Below are 24,821 nucleotides of genomic sequence, written 5' to 3' on the forward strand. Positions count from 1 at the left end.
CGGAAAGACGACTGAATCAATGCTGATGTTTTCTTGTGTCTGCATGGCGTAAAAAAATGTGGAATATTAGCGAACCAGTTAGCCATAACAGTCAGACTTAATGGAGTATTGTCATGATGAATATTGAATGATGTGTGTCATCACGCTGTGAGATTCTATTTGGATTTTGCTTAAAAACTATGCAATGGACAACTTCTATTCTACTTTGTGTACGAGCATTCATTAGTCAACATCAGGCTCTATTTGTGACTGGACAAGATTTTAGTTGACAGTTCAACAGTATCTACAGGCCCAAGGCTGGTTTTATAGTGGTCTAGCAATAAATATTAAAATATGCCTCTCACAGGCCATTTCTTATGCTGTCCACAAGCACGATGGCGCCATAACTCTCATCCTTTGTCAGCAGCAACTTGTGTTGTAAATTACCGGTCATTAATGACTGTGTGTGATCATCAAAGCATTCAATCAGAGCACAAAACAAAATTAACTTGTTTTCCCTTCTTTTATTAAAGCTCCCGCTTGACTGACGCTTTAGAAGTTGTGTATGGTATAAGTAATATCTTCTCCCCCACATCAACATTCTTGTGGTTTTATGAGTGGAGCCGGTGTCTCTGTTGGTTACTGTTCATGGGCAGGCCATAAACGGGGGATTTATGTCTGAAGTGAAGCCAGGAATGCTGATGCTGGTGTCAGAGAGCAGAGATACTGTCTGGTTTGACTCTCATTTTATAGAATCTGTAAAGTCCACAACTGAATGTCCTCACGTGTGCGCTTTACAGAGGCGGAGTTAACATAACTGGCATTCAGAAGATATAGAATGGCATAACAGATGGCTGCAATATACTGTAACTTTGCTCCTTGAGACACTAAAAGCAGATTTCACATTTTTCAACATCTTACATCACGTTTAAAGTCTTCGTGCAGTAAGAGTGTTGCCGGCATCAAAGTTTGTCGTCAAAGTAAAAAATAACCCGGGAACATTTCATTAGCCCTCAGTCTTCCAGTGATGTCTGTAAAATAGTATTTACCACAAACACATGACTTGCAACACAATCTCAAGTGTGCATTCACCAAACACCGGCTAATATGATATTACAACGATTACTGCACCGCCTACTTTCTCTTAGAGCAGTGATCTGGACATTCAAGCCACTATTGTTAAGTTATGGCCATTGTAATTGCTATAGACAGGGATCTATTAGCATAGCTTCTTGGGTGGCCATGGCCGTGTTTCTCTAAATCATTGAGCTAATTATACAAGCTAATTAATCAGTATGCTTGGAATGGGCTGCGTGAGCAGACTCTGCTCTTTGTTGGCTTGCATAATAAAAGGAGTCCATTTTTAGACGGGGGGAAAATGAAGAAGGGGAGGGAGAAAGAAACTTTGATCTCAAGTAAACACATGTTTTTTGCATATCAAGTGCGTGGGCGAAGTGGGGGGAAAAAAAAAAAAAAGCGGGATTACAGATGCAAAAAGCCAAGCTGGATTCACACTAGTAGTGCTTTGAAGATGCAGAATCCTGCATGGCGGCAGCAGATAGGAGAGGTAGTGTGCACAATGGTGTCCAACATCCAATTATCAGTGTCGTTGTCATGCAATACAAACACAGGCGGGAGATCTGTCGATCACTGGCGCCGCTGTGACGTTTGAGGCTAGTCTGAAAAAAACAAAAAAACAAGCATGTGCTCGTCTTCGGCTAAAGAGCCGAGCTCTGCTCTTGGAAATTCACGAGGCAAACATGGCAGAGCGTTAATATTGATGTGTGTGTGTTTGTCAAAGCTTGTCTGTGTGTTTTCAAGAATGAGGAGGACCTCTGTGCTCCTTGGACATCATTCCGGGTCCCTTGCCACCTTATTATATTCCAGTCATCAATCTGAGTCCAGTCCTTGCCCAAATCCATTTAGGTCCCATGTATGTGCACTGTATGGTTGACACTAGGCACATGTGTACAGTTGTGTGTGCGTGGCGTGTGTGTGTGTCCTGGAGGTGAACATTCGGTAAACAGTTTCCCTCTTGGTACCGAGTCCCGACAGCACTTCCACACACAGATAACACACTGCGCTGCACGTGTTCTTGGAGAAAATGGGGGAAAATATGTTTAATATACGATAGTATTGGATACTGGATTGTATATGCTGTAATATACATACCAGAAAAGCCCTCACAGGCAATTCTTACTCCCAAGTGTGAGAGTGTGTGTGTGTGTGTGTGTGTGTGTGTGTGTGTGTGTGTGTGTGTGTGTCAGGGGCATATTCATGCTGCCTTGCACATAACTAAGGGTGCATGTGAGAGTCACTGTCAGAAAATTATGACTTAGAAGCAGACATATCCAAACGTCCTGTCTTCAGCATGTGGTGGAGGAACTGTCAGCGCTCATGCAGGAGTCTATTTTTAGCAGCTCGCATTATGCACACCGGAGAATCACCTCCTCAAAGCATGTTTGCGCACACTAATGGGACTGTGAGGAGAACAAAAGCCATGCATAGTGGTCACAGGGTATGCTCGTCTCCATATGACTCAACATGTGATGGAGTACGCAGATGTACAGTACAATGATCCAAGTGTTTGCTGGTGAATGGACAATAATACAATACACTCCCTGACCTCTCCTTCTCTTTGTCCTCCAGGGAGATTCTGAGGAGTTCTCTTCTTTCATCACTCTGGTCCGAGGCACCAATCGCAAATCATTATTCCAAACGGGTAAGATATAAAAAAAATAATACCTTCCTTGAAATTGTGTTATCCAATAAAGTACTCCATCTATGACAATCACTGCTGGAAATCCAGTTTCCGACGTTCAAATGTCAATGCAGCCACACACAACACCAACAAGATAATAATGTCAACCCATATGAATCAAATTAAGGGTCAAACAACGAAACGTTGTTAGTATTGACGAATGCATGGAAAGAGCCCATGATCTGTTTATACAATAAGTTCAGTCACTGTAAATTAGTTTGGCTCGACTGCCTGACATTTATGTTTGGGTATGAAATAAATCTCAAGCTTGGCAAACGAGTTAAGTTTGATTTCCTTTTTTTGAGCCAGAACAGTGAATGCCCTTTCCACTCGCTGCGTTTACAGTATTATGCAGTCAATTGTCATTTTATAATCACATTGATTTTTTAAACTAACCATCATTCTCCTCACAGACATTTAAATATCCACAGTATGCCTCCTGTTTGAGCACCGTATTGGACGCTAAATGCTAAATAGCTGGAGATATGGCTGGTTAGCTCCGTACAGCATGGTGACACACATAAAGCATGCTAATGGTGCCCTCTGGAGTCCAGGAGTCTCAACTGCTGCTGCGCTCCTGTTTTTACAAGAGATCTATTTCCACATGAGGACTGCGTGCATGAGACACCCATTATGATTTCTCACAGCATTTGGATGACGTGGATAAGCATACACGCAAACACAAAAAAGCAAGAAATCCACATTAATGAGTTACCATGTGACCCAAACGTAAGCAATTCAATATATTTGTCTTTTCATATGCACAGAAAACAGACAGTTATCCTGTACACAGCTAATTTTGCTTGGTCCTTACTCACAAAACTACAAAAAAACTTAAAAGGAAAAAACAAATAGAATTAGAATTAAGAATAGAAAAATGCTATAAAAAATACATTAAATAAGGCACATACAATAAAATATGACAACAGTATCGCACTGTTTCGCTGAGTATATAAAGTGGACTATGCACGTAAAAATCACGTCTTCTCCTCATCGTCATCATCATAATGATGTTCAGGTTGGGATCGTTAGTTCTTGTCCCCTGGAGCCAGAGTGGCGTTCCCCTGTATCTCAGTGCTGGTTTCCAGATCAATGAGGAGGGCTGTGGTTTCCCCCGAAGGAGTTTGGAGTGCCGCTGATAATTGGATGTTTGTGTTGCTGTAAGTTGCTGTTCCTCTGGGCTGCGTAAGTCAACGCATTGCTCTACATATCCAATAGGATTCCCAATGTGCTTGATTCAAACGCACCTGCAACAGAAGTTTTGCAGCTTGCTATTTTGAGTTCATATTCTGGCAGAGCTGTTGAGGCCCAGTGTCTCGTTATTGGGACGCTGCTTCTCAGTTTATGTCCTATCGTTCACCAGCAGCCTCAAAGAGATCCCCAAGTGTGTTAAATAGGTGAGTGTAAACGCTGCGAGGCAATGATGCTTTTCACTCAGAGCATTCCACCCATATAATGCCCTCTGTCCCTTGTGGCAATTACTGAGAACATTTGCGCACACACAAAAAAAATGTGTTGGAAGCTCAGGTGGCAAAGTGATTCAGATTAGAGATGACAGAGACAAATGTAGCTTCAGTGGAAAGAAAAGACGAAAACAGTTAAGTACGGACAAGTGAGTTAAACTAACTTTGTGCCTGAAGTATTGTTAATGACAGCGGCAAAATTGTCACGATCACATAGTCTGTTAGAGGCCATTTGAATGTCTTGTTCAACAACCATTATGGCATTAAATTTAAATTTAATCTGGTTTTTCTTCTGAGAGGCGAAGTCAGGAAGACTCCTCGATGACATTGTTGTGCATTTTACTCAAAAGGGTAGCTGTGCAAGTTCCCTGCGCCTGTCAGATGGGGTTGTTTTATACAAAGCAGCAGTAGCGGGTGACCCCGTTTAGAAGACCAACAGGTCCGCCGACCAGAAACTTTCCAAAGTCTACTTCCTAAAACTGCTTACAATAGATGAGAAGTGACCTGTTAACAGTGACAAATGCTGTCTCTTTACAGCAAAGGCCATTTATAATTGGGAAAAAAGAGATAAACCGACAAATGGTAGTGCATTTTTGTCGTGTTGAATTACGGCTCTGAGTGAAGATCACTTTATATTGTGCGAAGACAATTCTTAAATCAACCCTCAGGGATATATTTCTCTTCCATCTGTCTTATTTGAGACATCGATGTTGCCAGGTGTTAGGTCTGTAGGAGTACAATAGTGTCTTTGGGGTTAAAAGCGAACGTTTCCGTCTGGTCCATCCTGTTAGCTCGAAGGGGTCACGGTACCCGATATCAGTGCGTCCCCATACTGTACTTCTTTATTTTTGATGTATTGCATTATGGTTATCAAAAAGCGTGCGCACGTGTGTGCATTTAAGCAGGTGTCGTGGGCCAGCCCCGGCTGCCATGATTTATTACACCGCTTGAAGGGACTTTCATGAGGTCACATGAGCAACATGGCAGCCAGGCAGAGCACCCTGTTCTCTTTTGCCCTGCTTGCAATTTGGGAGGCATGCCAAAAACAGCTAAAACAGATTGTGCTTTGCACATATTCAGGTACACAGTATAAAATATGTATTCATTGTACACACACACACATGCTCACTAAATCAAATACTGTAATCCAGGCTTAATGCTGCTTTATCACCTGCGCAGGAGGCAAACGTTATGCAAATGCTCATAAGCTATTCCAAAGGCACGTCAGATTTAAGGCCTGTCTTTAATATGTCTTCTGAGAGGTTAATTCTATGCAAATATGGCCTCATGAGCCGGAAACAGGATATTTTTCTAATAACTCGAGGGGGCTGCCACTAAGATACAAAGTGCAGTCTTTTAGACTGACCTTGGATGATTATTCTGAGCTTGGACCTCACCTCAGGGTAGCAGCGCAATATTTCAGCTTTGAGTCTGCAGCAGTGAAAAAGAGATAGTTATGGTCGCTGCATGTTCAGACTTAAATTGAATTCATATGGTTCAAATGCTTGCCTTTCAGTGAAGCATCTTTGGAGCATATTTTCAAGATAGCAGTAGTGAGGAAATGGGCAAAGCTGAAGTAGTGATGAGTTACTTTACATTTTAGAGCCTTGGTCTTCTGATACGCACTGTCTTATCATATTGTGTGTGTTGTCTAAAGATGAAACACACATGCAAACTGCTTGCTCGAGGGACACAATGCAGCACCACAACAAAAAGGGAGAAATCAATGAGAACACATCAAATCTGACATATTTGTTTGTCCTTTTCCCCATAGGTATTATTTTGAGTGCTCTCTGCAACAGTACATAAATAAGGGCATTGTTGAAAATAGGCCATGGGAACCATGCTAATATTAGAAATGCATTTCATCCACTGATTTACTTTGCTTTCAAACGATGGACTTAAGCCTCTCAGGCGAGCAGTGTGTTGATGCTCGTTGATTTCGATGCCGATATCTACAGAACTGTAGAAACTCATGAGGCTATTGTTCAGTCTTCTCCGTTTGTTTTCCTAACGTATGAATTTTTCAAAGCAAGCTTTGTGTCATATTTTCACTTACAATTGTGTGAGATGAAAAGCTCATCCCGCGGACTCTTTCTCGTCTCCTAGGTGGGGGCAAAGGGGGCGTTCTTTTCCGCGGTGAGTCGGCGAGGTAAAGCGGCAGCATCGGGCAGCATGGTGGCACCTGCATGAACACAACAGAGGAGCCTGGTTTCTTGGTGAGTTTCACATTTAACACCCCACACAGTCCACAGGGACGCCGTTTTCCTCAGACAAGGTTCTCAGCGTTGGGCTTAACATTTGTGGTAACTTATTTGGTTATGACTTAATCTCATTAATTCCTGGGGTGAAAAAAGGGCTTAATTGCAAAATAAGCAGAAGCATTTTCTCTTCACTTTAAGCTTCTAATATGAGAAAAGCGGCTTTCAGATTAAATTGGAACAGCATTTTCATTGAAAAACCACAGAACAGTGTAGCAGAGCCTTTTAGACCAAAGGCTTGTTTTTTTTAGATGGAGTTGTAGTTGATGCTTTTTTGTGAATGGGTTAAAAAGAACAATGCTTTAATTTTGTGAATGACATCAGAAGACATTTTACTCTAAGACGTCTTATAATCAACTCTGATAGGAAGCTTTCATTCAAAATAACACTTTTGTCAATGTGGGTCGGGAAAAAACTATAACAAGAAAGAACAATGTTGTGGGTTAACAGCACAATTTGATAATGTAGAGAAATTTTAGGTCAGCCCAAAAAAATAGATAATATGAAAAAGGAGAACTTTCATTTTAAATTCAAACTTATATTAATCTTATATTGCAGCTTTATAGTTACCTATATGCAGTTTATAGCGTTATAATTTTAAGTTTTCGCTTGACTTTAATGGCTCGCGTGTTGAAGAGAGCGCCACCATCAGCAAACACGTGTTCAATCGAAACAACGTGTATTCTTCTTTGTCCTTTCATTCCCCCTCTTTGGAAGATATTCTTAAACCATATTTTGAAGCATTTATATTTCATGTGAGGCTCCTCCGAGGAAGGAGAAAATGCATTCCTAATACAACAACACAAAAAAAGAGCAAAATGGTTAATGAAAACAAAGCTGAGGAAAGGGCGAATCAAGAACAAACCAACATACAAAAGCTCTCCTGAGAGTTCAGACTGGATCGAGGTACCGCAGACAGAGTGAGAGGGAATATCAGGACACACTGATACACAAAAACACGCTCACTGACTTGTTAAATAATTACTGAAAAGAAGTCACCGAATTACTGTTCTCGGCATTATTAAACTCAAACACTTATCACATCTGCAAATCGGTTTTACTGCCAGGTGAATACACTAGATGGTGCAAAATCTAGATAATCTAGACATGGGATTAGATATAGGCATTTAAAACCTTACGAAAAAGCAAGTTTTAAAACAGCAGCATTGGCTTAGGAGCCACTTACGTCATTCTAATCAGACAGAATGCGTTATGAGGGAAACTCAAAAGGATTGTTCCCCAGATTTAACTCGGGTCTGAAACACTAAAGTCTGTTCTCACAGGAGAAAATCCCTGCCGAGGGCCTGTGCGATGATGTAGCTGAGAAAACACATTCAGCGGGGTATAAATATTGCACGGTGAGTACATGCAGGGCTTTTTGGCCGATGAATTATTACAAAGTCCAGTGGCTTTATGCCAGCCTCAGAATATATCTCGCTCAGCTTCACCCTGCAATAAGCTGTGGCTGGGGAATTGCGGTTATGGGCACGCCACAAATAACTACCAACGATACGAGGAATCCATCACGCTCATCCCACATGTTGTGTGCTTACACTCCAGCGCTCTCAACATCAGCCGGTTATCAAACACACACACACACAAACATGCATGCACACACACTTCATAAGAGTAAGAATTGCCTGTGAGGCCTTTTTTGGGGCATAAAAGCCCTCTAAACATGTATATTACAGCATACACAATCCAGTATATTATACTATATTAGAATTTTTTTTTCCACATTTCCTCATTGAACACGTGCAGCGCAGTGTGTAATCTGTGCGTGGAAGTGCTGTCGGTAGTTGGGACCGAGAGGGAAACTGTTTACCGAATATTCACCTCCAGGACGCTTTGATAGATGGTTTATCCCCCAACAGAGTAAACAGGGCCAACTCCTCGTGCTCACTCTGAGGAGAGCAAATCTGGATGAATGATGATGAGTCTGTTCGCTCGACATCAGTCGAACACGGTCATGAAATTAGTCCATCTTGGGCTTTATTTTTTTTTCTCCCGCTAAATCACTTTTCATTTGCACGAGATAATCATGTAACTCGGCGGAGTGTGAAGTTAATGGTTCGTACATCTGATTGTGTCGACACAACGAGAAGAAAGGAAGATCAAAAATAAGCATCTAAATGGAAAAGGACTTTTGCTCTGTGCGCTGCATTGTTGAACCAGAGAAATGTCGGGCAGGTTGGGTCCTTTGGTGATTAGCAAAAAAAAAAAAAAAAGAAGCATAATCCCCAGACTGCTGACATATTTCTTTTGAAAAGCGCCTGTCTGAAAAAGACAGATATGCGCCGGAAATTGGATCAAATCTGTTTCATGTCAGATAGCAGCTTGCGCTTTCCCAGGGTGAATCTTTACTAAGCCACAAACAGACGGGATTAGAGTTTGAAGTACTGGCCATAGTAAAAAAGAGACAATATTAAATGATTAGTGACAATGTATGATAACCTCCAAATGACTTCCTTAAATACAGTCCACACTCCCACAGCGTGCGCTCTGACAATCAGCGGGACCCAGTCCATAGCCTTCCCTAATTTGTGCTAACAAACGTGCTAAATCTCTAACATCTCAGTGCTATTGTGATTATTAGGACGCGAGCACAGACAAGCCGAGGCTTTCCCTCTGCAGAGCCGAGCCACCGTGTGTGTTTAATGAAATGCATGGATTTAACTCAAGGCACTATGGATGAGGTATTTAAGTGCGGTGCATATTTCATGGCCGTTAACTGCACCCGGGCTGCTCATTAGTCGCGTGACAGTTAATGGTTCTGGTGCCTTTTTGAATGCATTACAAGATCTCACTGTCAAGCGCACACATATACGAGCACACCAATAGCATTGGCAATAGCTTATGGATGTAATTAATTGCATTGTTGCTTGTGATTTTGCAAACATATTTAGTCATTGTCCACATGGAAAAATGCAACCGTTGTGATCCAGTCACAAGTAAAACCTCTGCATATGATTATAATCCCCAGAAGGACTGAAAGAGAAATGTTTAATTTCCTCAAACGTTTAGCTGTTGATTGATATCCTGGTGGCAAATGCAATAATCAGATTTATACATTTGGCAATGATTTTTGTAAAATGAGGGAGTTATCCAGTGGGTTACAACCACAAGATGGTGCTGTGCATCACCGTTTGCCCTCAAAGGGACTCCTCCGTCTGAGGCAGTGCCATTTACCTCCATCATCAAAGTGATTGGCTTCCATTTGCTTTTATTTGCCATCACGATATAGATTTACATGCACTACATAGAAAGAAGGGTCTTCATCACTGGCTTCTTTATATTTTCATAACAAAATAAATAAACTTTTTTTTTTTTTAGAAAAAAAGGATTACTCAACGCACATCTCTTCTGTTGCAAATTCAACTTGCTGAATATTTCATCAAACAACGCTTTGGATTTTCAACGTACATTCCTAGAACATGCGCACAAAAAAAAAGAGAAATCCTCATTTCAACTTTGAAGGTGTCCATCAGACCAGACATGAAACGAGAAAAGTAAAACACACATTGCTATCCTCTGTCTGTGAAGCGTGAAGCCGGCATAATAAATCACAGGCATTGAAGGGAAATGCACGACTGCGTATACTCAAGTCAGTCATGCCGATAAAATAGCATGCATTGAAATGACAGTAAAATCCAGTAGATGGCAGTCTGTCAATACAGAAGCATCCTTCCCTGAGCCACAGCTCTGAGGAGGTGTGCCTCCAGTCATCAGGAGAGGTCCCTCACATGCAACATCTCCTCTGCACAGTGTGACAGGCGGCAGCACAGTGACAGCACAAAGGAACCTTTATTGCTCCTGTAATGAAGTACACAAGCTATTTAGATGTGGAATACATGTTTTTTAAAGAGCATGTGGATTAACACTCGAAGGAGATAGTAGACACACACACACACACACACACACACACACACACACACACACACACACACACACACACACACACACACACACACACACACCTCTGCAGTGCTTTTCCCTCCTTCATTTTCTCCCCTTATATCTCTCGCACTCCATCGCTCACTCTCGCACAAAGCCGAATGGCGTCACCACCCACCACTTGCGTGTACACACACACACACACACACACACACACACACACCCACCCCCAGCGCTACACACACCTCCACGCCATCTGTCTGTGCAGCGGCCCATGTCTCTGGCACTGGGGGCAGTTGGGAGCAAGAGAATGAAAGAGAAAGTGTCTCTTGGCTCTGTCGTCCTGAATCCCACTTCCTCTCCTCTTCCTCCTGCTGTGCTGTTGCCCATCAGATGCTCTCACGACATCACACTGTCCGCCGATGGGCCCTGCCTACTATCGCTGCACCGATGCTCGATGCCGTAAAAAAAATCGAATGCTCAGAAGCTGGCACCTCACGAGCCAAAGAGATGGAGGACATGTGCTCTCTGTTTTCGGTGATTTCACCTCGCAGTCATGAGAGCTCATTTCAGCTTAGTTCATTAACTACGGGCTCCTCGCTAATGTTAAAGCCCACAACTCAACACGAGGAAAAATAAACATGGCTGATTAGCGTATGCATTCGGCGTTTCAAATTAATACCACAGATGGCAGATTCACTCTCACCGTGTTGGTAAAAAAAAAAAAGAAAAAAAGATGGGAGGACAGAATCTGGATGTTTCTGTCCCTCTCCTGGAGGAGAAGCAGCATGTGTTTTTGTTGTGTGCTTCCTGGTTACATTTACGAGCATGAGTTCATTGTAAGTGCAAAACAAAATAGCATATGTGAGCCCAGGGAATCAGTGTCTGTGCACAGCGTAATGAGAACAATCCACAGGCATATAGGTGATTCTGTCATCAAGATTTCCTTCTCTTTTCAGTGAATTTTCATAACCATGCAGCTTTACAGAGAGCTTTGTAGGCAGCTTAAGTAATTTGAACAAAAATGCATTCCCTCTCTCTCAGTCTCTTCCATTTAGACGGCGAGCGAAAGTGCCTTCATAACGGCGCTATATTCAACTGGAGTGATAAGAAATGGCAGCTATCAGCAGGCGCTTTGAAAGCCGCATATAACAGTTATTGTGTGTGTGTATATATAAAAATTGATTTATGTGGCCCATCACTTAGCAGGCGCAATATGTGGATGAATATGGGCGAGTATAATATTAGGGATTGAGTGAGAGGGTTAAGGGAAGGACCAGCTGCTGCCTCAAGGTGAAAAAACTATGATCAAAGACTGAATACATTTAATAAGACACTAGATCTCAATATCTAAAGCGATGTGAAACTGTCTAGATCATGCCGATAATACATATCATTTCTATGATCATGTTCCATAGATGTTTCATACATTACATTACATACGAGTACCCTCCCTCAGTGTGTCAAAACATGACGAAGAAGTAATAATGGAATTAATTAAAAGATGAAATACAAACAATGTATGATGGTGTTTATCGTTTCTAACTCCAATTTAATAATGGAACAATACTCTTCATATAGCTTTTCACATAGCTTCCATATTATTAATCAGTTACAGTCACATGTGTCAGAAATGGTAAATATTAGAGTCAGTTCTTTTTTTACGTAATAAATACTGCCATGATTGAGAGAAATGCATCTATCGTGCATTTGTTATATTCATTATTGTATTAACGATGTTATTGGCAAAGTAATGGTACATTTACATTTTTTCTTTGTTGTAGGTGGCAGGATTAATCCAAAGATCCTGAGTTTCTCTCAAAAGTGATATATTGGTAATTACTAAAGCTTTCACAATTTATAACAAGTCCATCTTCTTTTTAAATGTTGTTTATTAAATAAAATAAAATATATCATGTGTTAATGAAGCTGAACAATTATAATTGGGATTGTTAACTACATAAAAGACATGTGTTTGTTGTAAACAAATCACAGTTCCCAAAAAGCTACTTTTCTGCATTCTGGCCTCTCCAAGCCATTAAATGCAGTAAGCAGGAGCAGGTTTGGCGGGAGCAAACAGCCTCATGTTTACCCCTTAGCGCAGAGCTGCTGCCATGTCCAGACTTGTAAATCAGGCCCATTGAGGGAGCATAATGCTGATGATTATGACAGCCAGTCGCATGGGAGTGATAGAGGGACGTTGAGTTATGGGGCTGGTGGAGGATGCCCAGAACTGGAGAGTCTCACAAATGTAGAAGCACTTTCACCGAAACACAAGTCCCCAGATGGGGACTAATGCTGCAGTTGGCGGCTGTGGCACCCAAAATGAGTGCACATTAGCCGCTCAAAACCCACAGAATAGTGAAGTATGTTTTATTTATTTTATTTTCACAGCTCTGCCGCTTCACTCTATTACTGCTAGATCATTTTTCAAAAAGCACACAGACCGAACAACAGAGCCAGAGACAGCCAAAGTATCTTGGAAGTGTTTTTTGTTGCAACGGCATGCAATGCATCACCTAACGAGCCGACTTCAAGTTGGGAAATGCATTCCCATTCACTGGAATCCTAAAGAACGTCCCGTTTGCATTCTCCTTTATTCATTCGACTCCCCTTTGCGGATGAGCGATCATTCATTCGCATTGATTGTCAGCCATGATAATATAATCAGGCGTAAAGCCTGACAAGGCTGGCCGGTCCGATAGATCAGAGCTGCTGACAGCAGAGCTATGCACAGGTCATAAACCCTCACCTTCCCTGTTTGACCCCACATCAATTTGGCTCTTTCCAATATGAATGCAAATAACAATGCATTTTTGGTGACATGTTTATGGTTATCTCTGTATCTCCCCTCGCTCCGCCTGCTGCCCCTAAATGTGCTGACGGTACCGAGCTAATGGGAGGGAAAAAGCTAACCTATTGCTCACTAGTGGTCAGCCCACCACGGCCCTCCCCTGCAGCACACCGCCCCCCAAAACATAAACAAAGCGTCCGAGCATGCCCTTGCTCACACACGCACGCACGCACGCACGCACACACACACACACACACACACACGCATGCATATGTCCTCCACCCCAGTCACTTGTGTATGCATTGAGCTGATAAGTACTGCGGTTCATTTTCCCCATGGCAAAGCACAGTAAAAAACTGGGGAGTAATAATTGCTTTGGGGGGGTTGAAGGGAGGGGGGTGGTGGGGTGGTGGCTAAATATGCTTGATTGCCTCCTAAGCTTTGGTGCTGTGTAATGAAATATGGCTTCTGCAGACAGGAGCTCCCGTGCGATAGCTTTCTTGTCACTTTCTCACTTGCTTTTTTTTTCTTTTTTTTTTTAGCCCTTTGCTCTTCTGTTCTGGCATTTCGTCTTTGCTCACCCGTTCCCTTTGTTACAGAATGGAGTCCATCAAAGCTTGTGTTGCCATTGAACACTTATCTTAGCTATAATGTAATAATTACGGGGGCCAAATCCAGCCTAATTGAGTATTCCTCTGCACATCACGACGGCAGGCGCCCTAATATTCCTCTGTTCTACAATTTAATTTGTGGATTCATTAGCATGAACAGGGTGTATGGAGAGACACCTGATAACAAGGAACTCAACACAAACACTGCTGATGAAGTCAGATTGAAGATTGCTCACCTGGATAGTTATGTTTCCCCGTCACTTACACATGAGGACTAAAACTCAAAATGCAATACTAAATATCCAGTTGGCTTGTTTGCTTTTGCATAAAAAGCAGCCACACATTGGCAATTAATGAGCATGAATGAGAAGTGTTGGGCAAACAAACTGTACTGTATTCATGAATTTCATAAGCATCACTGCTAATATGCATTTGACTGCCATAAAGCCCTCCAATAATGTTTTAAAGATAATGAGTCAAATTGAAGCTCATTCACTGTAGCAAAAAAAAAAAAAAGAAGAAATATGTATCCCAACTCATTTTTGTTGTAACCACCCAAAGCACATTTCACTCTATTGGTTAAATAAGTAGCTAATCATTTACAAGAATATTAGACCACAGGCTTGTATGGGCACAGCAGCATCTGCTAAAGCATTTAGCAAGAAAATAGCCTGAGAAAATCTACCCAGCACATTAAATGCAATACTTTTTTCTCCTCTCTTTCGCTTCCAGAATAACTCACAAGCCTAATTTGTTGTGCTACTTAAAGGAAAATGTAATTACACTTGTTTTCATTATAATTCACAAAGCCAATCGATAACTGTTGTGAAGTCATTCTCTACTGCACATGCAATGTTCTGTTCCTTCAACTGGAATTTGGTTGGGAAACAAGCATCCTGTATGTCTTTACTATATATTATGTGTGTCCAATAACGGTGCTGAGTAATGAACTAATTAAAATGAACATAAAAATAAGAGTTTTACACCAAATACTGTACAGTGAACTTCATTGGTGCTTTATTTTTTCATCAAGCGCTCCTTGCTCTTTGTAATACATGTACAGCATTGGCTGATGCTTGCTACATAGACAGACTGATGAAGTTATTCATCCCTATCCTGTTCCTCTCTTTCTCATTTATGCAGTTCTCTTTCCTGAGACGTCAACCACAGGATGAGGCCTGCGGCAGGTAAGAGACTGAAAAGAATAGCTGATGAGTGTAGTACAAGAATGTTCTGACCTCTGTTTTGCTTCATTTCTCATGCGCTGGAATTCCATGCGACGAGTCAAGGGCGCCCACATGCTGGCTATCTCTTTTTTATGCTTATAAATGTTTCAAGCCAAGGGTTACCGCCAATCGTGTGTCCAAATAATCCTTCTTTGTTTAAAATAAGGATTCAATATTTTGAGTTTGGAGACAGGAGGGAGTCATATCGTCACAGATAAAGTGATATGAAATCAAGTGCTAAGCTGAATCTTGACTCCAGCTCAATCCCTCCCATCTGCTGTCCTGCGATGGAGGAAGGGGTGGGGGAATATATCTGGCAACCTAAACCTTTTTAAAGTGACTGAGAGAGTGAGGGAGACTGACTGGCACTGATGGGACCAGACTAGGACTGTGCGATGCTGTGCTGCACTGCGCTCAGGCCTCACAAGCCTGATTGATAGAGTGTGATGAGACTGTCACTGAGCAAGGAGAGCAGCGGAGAGATAGGCGAGATGGAGGGAGGGAGGGAGTGAAGTGGGCTGACCAGGGTGGAGAGATAGGGAGAAATAAATTTGAGAACATGTGAAGGATGAAGTCGGGGAATGAAGTGGCTGGATGGAACGCGTTTCGGACACTTGAAGGATGGGGAGGTGGAGGGGTAGGGGGTCACCGGCGGAGAGGTGAGTCAGATACTGGAGGGTATATCAACTAATATGAGAGTTAAATTTGGCAGAGGGACCGATTTAGTTTGACATGATATGTTGGCAAAACAGAATGAATCTCAAGATGGGGCCAATAGTGCAATGTGTTGAAGTAGTTGTGACAAATTATGGGTGGGTCATACAAGATAACCCTCACATCATTTCACTCTGGAATCAGGCCAAGCTGACTTTTGGTTGGATGTGATGAGGTTTTGTGATGTGCGTTCTTTCCATCACTGCCCCAAATACAATGGAGCTGAATGGAGACATTGCCAGTTATAAATTCTGTGAGCAACCACAAAATGATATGCAATGCCACCGTATTGGTGAATATGAAAAGCATTCAGTGCATTTGCAACTTGCAATCCGCAACCAATGTACATATATTATAATATATATATATATATATATATATATATATATATATATATATATATATATATATATATTGCAATGTTTTTAATGGAAATATAACTTTGCGTGCAGTGCACAAATGTTGCTCTCTTTGGGGAAAAAAGCTACGTGAGAACAGAAACCGGGGAACTATTGTGTCGCCTTAGGAGCAAATTAGTAATATAAGTATATGATATAAAGTTAATTGAAAAAAAACAACGTATTTGAAATATCTTAAGTTGTAAATAAAACATACAAAGTGCAAAGTCACATTATTTTGGATGTTTAACATCTAAATTTGTCACCGGATTCATGGAAAAATACATATTCCATATTGAAATCAAATGAACAAAGTGATTCTGCTTCGACTCTTCTAATCTTCCAAACTTTTACCACACAGTTGTTGTTCATATAAATGTCATAAATAGTTACTGGCTTGTTTATCAGTCCATCAGCAACTGCTTGGGACACTATATTAGATCTTGTGGACACATGGCATCTTGGCAGTGAGAGGAATACAGGCTGAGCTGAAGCCCCGTTCTGGGAATTCCACAGTTAGTGATTTCAGACTCAATAAAGGCGCCATGTTTTACTTTTATCCTTGCCTGAGGAAAGAAGGCTGACTCACCAGAACGGCAAAGTTATTATTAGTTCCTCACATGTGTGGAGAAAGAGCTATGTGAGTGAGTGTGTGAGAGACAGACAGAGAGAGACAGAGAGAGAGAGAGAGGCAGTGGTAAGTGCATGCAGGAGCAGCATGAGGCGCTCTTATCTGCCGCCTGCCAAGCCCTGACCAGGGCGCCCCTCCCTCCCCTCTGCCCCTCTCCACCGCGGCTCCCCACTAGTCTGCTGAAGGCAAGGCGACCAGGTGAAATGAGCAATTCCCATTCAGGGACAGGAGCGCCGCGCTGACTCGCCCTGTGAAATGGCTGCTCACTTTGGCAGATCGATGCACTCCCTTTCCCTCGCACACTGCCACTGAGTGATAGCCGGGAAGAAAAATAAGAGGGGCGGGGGTTTGTTTGTGTATGAGTGAGTGTGTAAGCAGGGCATTTAATGATATTTGCCATGGCTGCTCTGAGTGAGCGCCGTTGAAGGAAAATGGGATATGCTTTGCATATACTCAAAGACACGCAATATTGCTGTTGCCTCTTTGGGAAGAAATAGTGGCGTTCACGCTCCCACCGGATATGAGAATATTCAGCCAGTGAACTGGAAATTTTGCAGATATGAATGATATTAGTGACTATCATTAAAATGCTTAGTTCTGGCAAAATGAAATCCATATCTCTACAGTGATGAAACTCATGTGTCAAACATAGCATAGGCACAGCTTGGGTCTACATTTGAAGACCCGTGAGATGATATAATATGTGCATAATTGAGGCTATAATCTTCAACGAGGTACAGACACAATAACCTCGGAATTCATTTTACTTACAATGTGTACGTCCATTGTAAACTATGTCTTTGTTATTCAAAAAGATGACATAATAGAATAAATCAGGCATGTCAAAAAGCCTATTTAATGAAGTCAAAGGTGAAATGACAGCATATATAATCCATGTATAACTTGAAATGTACAGCTTCTGAGTCATTTGTAGAAGAATACTAACTTGTTTAGGATCCTCAGTATTACTGAAAGTTCCTGTCATATATTATGTTGTTGAAGACTCATACTTATGCTCAATTTGCTTCCTTGTAATTAGTTAATGTAACAAAAAATGCAAGCAGTCCAATTGTTTACTCTCATATAACAATATTCCCTTATACTCTGACCACATCCTGCACTTGCAGGAACCCTGAATCACGTTTGATGATTCCAACAATGCACTTTGTTGATTGGTTATTGGTTACATCATTGGCTCATGAGCGCCAAGTGATTCATGGTCAAATCTATGATTTAAATCTCAAAAGTCATCCATAAATGTATCATTTCATGATTAATGCTCATGATATGTTGCTCATCAAGACATCAGATCTATACACACTGCAGAGTACACAACGGACACACACAGTGTAATTGTGATTATGGTATTATTGTATGTATTGTATGATTTTAATCTCAATACAGTGTTTATAGTGCTCAAGCCTTTCAGCAGAGTACATCTGTCAGGATTGTTAATACTATTGACCAAGTTGAATAAACTATGGTTGATCATTTCTACCTGAAAAAAAAAATATTTAATTGGATTATCCAGAAATCAATGGCTCCTTTTGATAGGAAGACAGGTAATTGAGATGAAAAGCAATATGGCCACTTTAAATCAGAGTCTCGATTCCACAGCTTTTGAAATAATTGTCTCTGAGCAACCTGGTTCAAAATCTAAGTTGCTATTGGCAATCCAGATTATCTGCTTAGAATTCCCTCGTACGTTTTAATTTTAATTCAGATGCCTCACTCCAACCAAGGTTCTGAGAGATCATCTCACAAGCAAAAGTTTGACAACGCCGATCTTGTTCCATCTAATAATAATATGTCCCTCCATATAAACTGCAGGGGAACCACAAGTTCTGATAGCTCACGACTTTTATATTGCTGCAACCTTTTTTGATTCCTGAATTTGCATTATGCTGATGATACAGTATTAATCCTGACTAAAACACAATTGTTTTCTCTTTTCTCTGTGGCTGAGTGTAACTGGATTACCAAACAATGAACACAGAGTATTTATATCTAATTGGAAACTATAAAATTGGTCCCCAACAGGACAAGGTCTTAGCCTTACAATATGATAATACATACGATTAATAAGTCGTGATTTAGTCTTTTTTTTTTTACAATCTCTAAATATTGTTTCATGTCAACGAGGAATTTAACCCCAAATTAATCTCACAGAATCTTCCATAAAGTATATCTGACCATGTGTTATGTCCCTCAGTGTTCCGTAAAGCCAACAGCTGTGCTCTTCAGTGGAGGCAGATTGAAATGTATAAGACAATGAAATCACCGTACTCCCTCTTGTAAATAATGGAGTGATAGTCTCTTAGCAATTCAGACCACTTCAGATTCATTAAAGTGTACTTGCTGAATCTGTGCTGACTTAAAATGGCATGCTGAACAAACTGAGGGAAGCGGTGCCGTAATGAATGAGCAATGAATTAGGGATTCAGTTTGAATAAGGAAGTACAGAAGCACCTGCAGCTATAGAAACTCTATGAATATTATAAAAATGAGCCTTTTACAGCGGTGTCGTAATTGCAGATGGAGTCTTTATCATTAAGAAGAACATATGAAAAAAACATGAAATCATTTTTTACAGTTTTACAATTCAATTTCACAAGCTCATTAAATATTATACCGACTAACTTACTGACCTATACACATTATCCAAAATAATGACTCATCCTGAAATCTCTTTTGCTTTTGACTGGACATTAAGGCTTCATCATGCTAACCTTAAGGATAAATATTGAAATGGTAAATGTTGCAGACAAATTGATTTAACCTTTATTGCTACTGGTCGTGAAGTCCCTTATTATAATACTCTGGCTACAAGTCACATTATTGTTACTGTTCTCAGATATAAGCTATTCTCTTTTCCACTCCTTTTCCAAACTTCTGAAGTCTCTCAACATCAGTCGAGCCCGAGTGGAAGATATAGTCAGACCTATGCAGACATGACAGCAATAAAGTGCACTTGATTACATGGTTGAAAGTAAAGACAAGGAGACAGAAGAGCACAGGATGAGAAAATAGAAAAGAGCGCAGCCTCTCAGCTCTGATCGCTCTGAACATCTTTAAGTTAGAAAGTCCTGTTTGTGTGCAGAGGCAGGTGCAGGAGGGTTGCATCTCGGTCATCAGCTGTCAAGGCAGTAATGAACAGTGTTTACTGGTAATACCATGCGCTGCCACATTTCAGGGTGGGAAATGTCAAAGTGTCCATTTTCCCCAAGCTAGTCTGAAGCAACACTGTCAGGGCTCCGGCTGTAAACAATAAGAAACGAGAGGCAAGACAGCAACAAGGAGCTTTCTCCATTTCACCCATTACAGTCAGAGTGAGTGGGAAAGAGTGGTAGAGTGTCAAACCTAAAAAAAAAAAAGTAGATGCTTGCCGAGGGGAGAAATAGTGGATTCCAAGTGGATTGTATTTGGCAGACACATAATGATAGCTGTTAAACAAAACTGAGGGAAGGAGAGCCGGAGAGGTTGTGAGAGAGAGAGATAGGGAGGCTGAGAGAGAGAGAGAGAGAGAGAGAGAGAGAGAGAGAGAGAGAGAGAGAGAGAGAGAGAGAGAGAGAGAGAGAGAGAGAGAGAGAGAGAGACGAACAAAGGCACAAGACGACAGACAGAGGCTTCGAGACAGACCGGCAGAGAGACACTTGCTGTTGCATCACCTGCTGTAATAATAGTGTTGACATTCAAATAGAACGCTCTGACAATGGGAGCCAGCTGATGCAGCACCCAGTATGCAAATAAAAAGAACGCATCAGGGAATATTAGCTTGCGTCAGGAATTTACATCGTGCACATTGAATACCACTTGACCCTTTGGTATCCCACAAGTGCTTATGTATTATATGTGTGTGTGTGTGTGTGTGTGTGTGTGTGTGTGTGTGTGTGTGTGTGTGTGTGTGTGTGTGTGTGGAGACAAGCATTGGCCACTTAAGTCAATCCATACTAACCCCACATGTAAGACTTTGAATATAACTACATGTCATAAATGCATCTTTGTTTATTATGTATATGCGTTGCAATATGCATGGCCACTTAAAGTCTCCCTCTCTGTCTCGAGCCTACATGATAGTATCCCGACATGCGATGTACATTTCCCCTTTCCTCCCCATAACCAACTAGCTAGCCCGACCACATCTACCGGGATCAAAACAGGAAGGAAGAAGTAAACGCCGTCTGTGTTAATTGTGACATTGAAGAACAAGTATGACTATTTTACCTCTAACGTGCATCTTAATGGCAAAACAACACGTGGCACAAGAGGGGTGTGAACGGCAGGCAATGTTTTTGCCTGCCGTTCACACGAGCCGTTTCCGAATGTACTGAAGCCTTCGGAGGCAATTAGTTAAACCTGTGCTGTGGTGTATGCGGTTTGTTTTCTTTGATTGACATTCCAATTCCACTCACACCTCCACCCCTTCCTTCTCGCTGTCATGCTATCTTGACTACCTAGGTTAAACATAATTCAAAAACAGAAAGGATCATTAGTTGGCAAATTCATTCTTGACACTCCCTTTCATGCACCCCACATGGCTCCTCAGGGCCTATCAATCAAAATCTGATTAAGCTGATATCACATTCACCATTGCACCGATTTCATTTCCTTTTAAATGCTCAGCAGTCTTTTGTATCAATGTAGACCTGTGGTGACTGGGGTAGAAACTTCTCATGTTTGAACTCAGTGGGTTCGAAGGACTGCAGACATCAGCAAATCCCCACTGATGAACAGGTCAATACCTATTATAGTAAAAGCAATAGTCAATACGGTGCTCTCACATTACCAGCTTTGTATGTGGTGGTTTTCTATCACCGTGGCCCTTTCTACAGCACTTTGATGATGAGTCTGATGGTTTAACAGCACTGCGATTGTTTTGTCTATTCTGGATTCTGGCAAAATAGAAATAAATGTAGATCACTGAGAGAAGAGCTTCACTTCTCCACGACACAGAATAAACTGCATTATGGCCTTCTGTTCCAAACTGTAGAGTGATTGGTTGTTTTCCACCAATGCTCTCTGGAAAAGCCTGTGCACTTTGGAGATTAGGCTTGCCAAATTACCATCACCATTTGAAATAACTCCCAAAAACACACCTTAATTGACTTGCCTTTATGGAATCATCTTTCACTAATTGGTCTTAACTTACTTCCTAATAAAGTGCACTCAGAATTCAGATAATTAATATCGGCCGTGTCTGCCATTTAGCACATGTGAGTCTCTCTAGTCGTACTGACACTTGTCTTTTTAATGTGACTTTTGGGATCAGATGTGCCAAATTGGAACTCACTTCTGTCCGCATGTGTGTCCACACTTCAAAGCGACCTGCTTGATTGGATAGTGATCTGAATGATTTTTGAACCGATGATACAAAGCTACTGTTTTTCCTCTAAGAGTAGCTGCTAATAAAGCTCCACATATTCTGTGATAAACAGATGAGCCTGTACATTTTTTTATCATACGTCCCCCTATTATTTGGTCATTTAAAAGCTTTTATGTAAAATGCTGGGTTAACATGACTCAGACCGAGGTGTCAGCGGATTTCCTCCTCTCCTTCCCTTTGCTATCCTCGGGAGAGGAACTCCCATGTGGGTGGAAGATGATAACAGACCCGTGTTTGACTTGTCGTCTGGATTGTGCCCACATGCTGTCCACACCTCACTGACATGTGTAGTCAGTGCAAGCCAAGACACATCAGCATTTAACCCAATGCAAGCAAGATCCCATCTCAGAGCACACGGACCTGGCAGCGAGTCCGTCCCGGTGTGATCGGATGAGAAAAGTTGCATTTAAAAGACAAGTGGAGCCACAGCCTCTGTTTTGTCCCAATGGCTCACTAATGGTCGCCGCTCTGCACTGCGCTCATCCTGCGGTCACTGATGCTAACGCCATTTAGATCCACGGTGCCGTCACGGAAGTGTGGCGCCCACCCTTCAGTTCATCCCCACCGGGAGCTCTGTCAGCACTGTTGCTGTTGTTAGCTGCCAGTTGCCAGCTCAGCCATTTCCATCTCAAGAGATGTGTGGAGGCAATAGTTCTGTTCTGGTGTTGCTATTGAGCACCTTTTAGGACAGTTTAGAAAGTCCATCACGCTGTAATCCTATATCCTACATAGGTCCTAAAGCAATCACATTTAATCCATATACATACCTTGTGTTTGAATACCACTCAACACATGCTTTCATTCCTATTCAGAACACTGGGTCGTGGTGCACTTCAGCCTCTTGTGGCCACAAACAGTATAAAAACAACAAACACCTCGAAAAATGATCCTGAAGAAAAAAACATTTGTCACCTGCCAACTTTTATTTTACAGCTGTATTTCTTTTAAGGGAACTCAGAAGGATTATCCTAGCAAACCCCTTTTTTCACCAGCTCTTAAGTCATAAACACAGGAGAGAAACAATTTAGATCAGAATGTTTTCCTCTTTTTGCTCAAGGCTTCCCAAGTATCTCTCATGGATAACTAAGGAAATCACAAAAGCCTTTTTGCAATAATATGTCTCGAGCAGAATCAACATATGTAATTAATGAGGCCCTAACGTGGAGCTTCTGGCAACATAATACCTTAAATATCTCTCTCCACTCTGAACATTTTACCAATTATCAGATGCTTTATAAGTTGTTCATAAAACATGTTTTAATTCAGATGTTGGTGTATCTGTATGACTAAAAGCAGCTTATTTTCAGCTGATAGCCCAGTCTCCCGACCATTAGTTTTCATATTGATTCAGCGTATGATATATGCCATGTTTCAGTGGCATTGGAGGAAGAGCTGTGATGTTTGTATACATTGACAAAAAGTATGGTTAAGCTGCCGTCTGATTGTCATGCCAGAGTTCATGGTCAATCCGCAACAAAACATTTAGATTGGCTTTCAATCGATCAATATCACAATCTTTAATTTACTTTCCTGACTATAAGGATTCCCATGACAGGAATACTAGATGAGAAAAACTAGTGCATAAGGCAAAGGACATTATCATAAAAATCCTGGTCTGAGCAGTGTTGGCCAATACCAGAATTTTGTCTGGCATACGGCTAGTAAATTAATATTGTCATGAGAAAGGAGCTGCAATTATTGTCATTGTGCTCGTCTTAGTCGTCCATGGAGGGGAAATTATTCAAAAAAAAAAACAAGCCCGTTGCATTAAATCTCTCAATATATTTAAAAAAGGAAAAAGGGAAAAAAAAGGGACTACTCCGATTTATACAAGGGAGCAGAAGACTGCTGGCAAGCTTGAACGACTTTAAAGTTTTCTATGGGAAATGAGATTTGGTTTATGACAGAGCTCCTAATATCCCTTCGCGCAGCATCCCAGCGTGTATGCTAATGCCCTGTCTTGACCACTAATACACAGGAGGAAAAGTGGGCTAAATAAAATGGAGGAGGCTGGGAAAATATAATTCTGAATGCCTGTAACGACCACGGTATCAGCAGTCTTGGATCTGTACTTCTTCATTCGGATGTTCTCATTTGTATCCACACCTGTGTCATTCACAGCCTTACGTCTTAACCTAATTTCATGGTCTGCAGGTTTGGATGGATGGCTCTGCTGCAACTTGTACACTGAGGGGAGGAGAGAGAGTACGATGAGTGTGTGTGTGTGTGTGCACTCACACAAAAACACAATTGTGTAAGAGCGAATGGAGGAGGGAGAGAGGGGGAGGGGTTAGCGCTGCTACAATAGCATAGAGAATTGTAGTCCCTGCCAGAAATGAACCTTTTGACCTTGTACTTTTGTGTGAACAACTATACATTAAGGCTCCTCCTGATAGCTGACAGTGACTTGGGCTTTTTGAGAGACTTTCATGGAGCGTTACTGAATGATCAGAGTTTACCTCATTTTTGGTAATGTGCTTCAATTACAGTAAAAGTCTGTCCAAACTACACACGACCTAAAGCTAGACGATGTATTGCAGAGTTCGGTACCAGCAAATGGTATTGCCCTTCATGATGTGAATGTGACATGAGCCGTGGTGGACTGGAGAAGCGAGAGCAGGGAAATCAAGACAACTGAAAGCAAATACCATGAGACGTTGCACATAAAGCACCCAATGAGCTTAAACAAGAGAGACTCGTGATTAA

General features: G+C 41.5%; 1 protein-coding gene across 29 annotated transcripts in view; it reads left to right on the plus strand.

The window, feature by feature from the left end:
• The window catches only part of LOC137791982 (receptor-type tyrosine-protein phosphatase delta-like), a 332,202-nt gene that overhangs the window by 125,417 nt on the left and 181,964 nt on the right, over positions 1–24,821 (plus strand). For 28 of the 29 annotated variants that reach the window (XM_068587249.1, XM_068587242.1, XM_068587246.1 and 25 more), the window contains exons 5-7: positions 2,629–2,701; positions 6,313–6,422; positions 14,907–14,950. The gene's annotated coding sequence lies outside the window, so the exon portion shown is untranslated. Of the gene's footprint in view, positions 1–2,628; positions 2,702–6,312; positions 6,423–12,142; positions 12,194–14,906; positions 14,951–24,821 lie in introns of all 29 variants that reach the window. The other variant, XM_068587243.1, reaches the window with a different exon arrangement.

The sequence above is a fragment of the Clinocottus analis genome, unplaced genomic scaffold (genome assembly GCF_023055335.1).
Source record: "Clinocottus analis isolate CAN_PGR_092001 unplaced genomic scaffold, fCliAna1.0.p SCAF_21, whole genome shotgun sequence".
Taxonomy (NCBI): Eukaryota; Metazoa; Chordata; class Actinopteri; order Perciformes; family Cottidae; genus Clinocottus; species Clinocottus analis.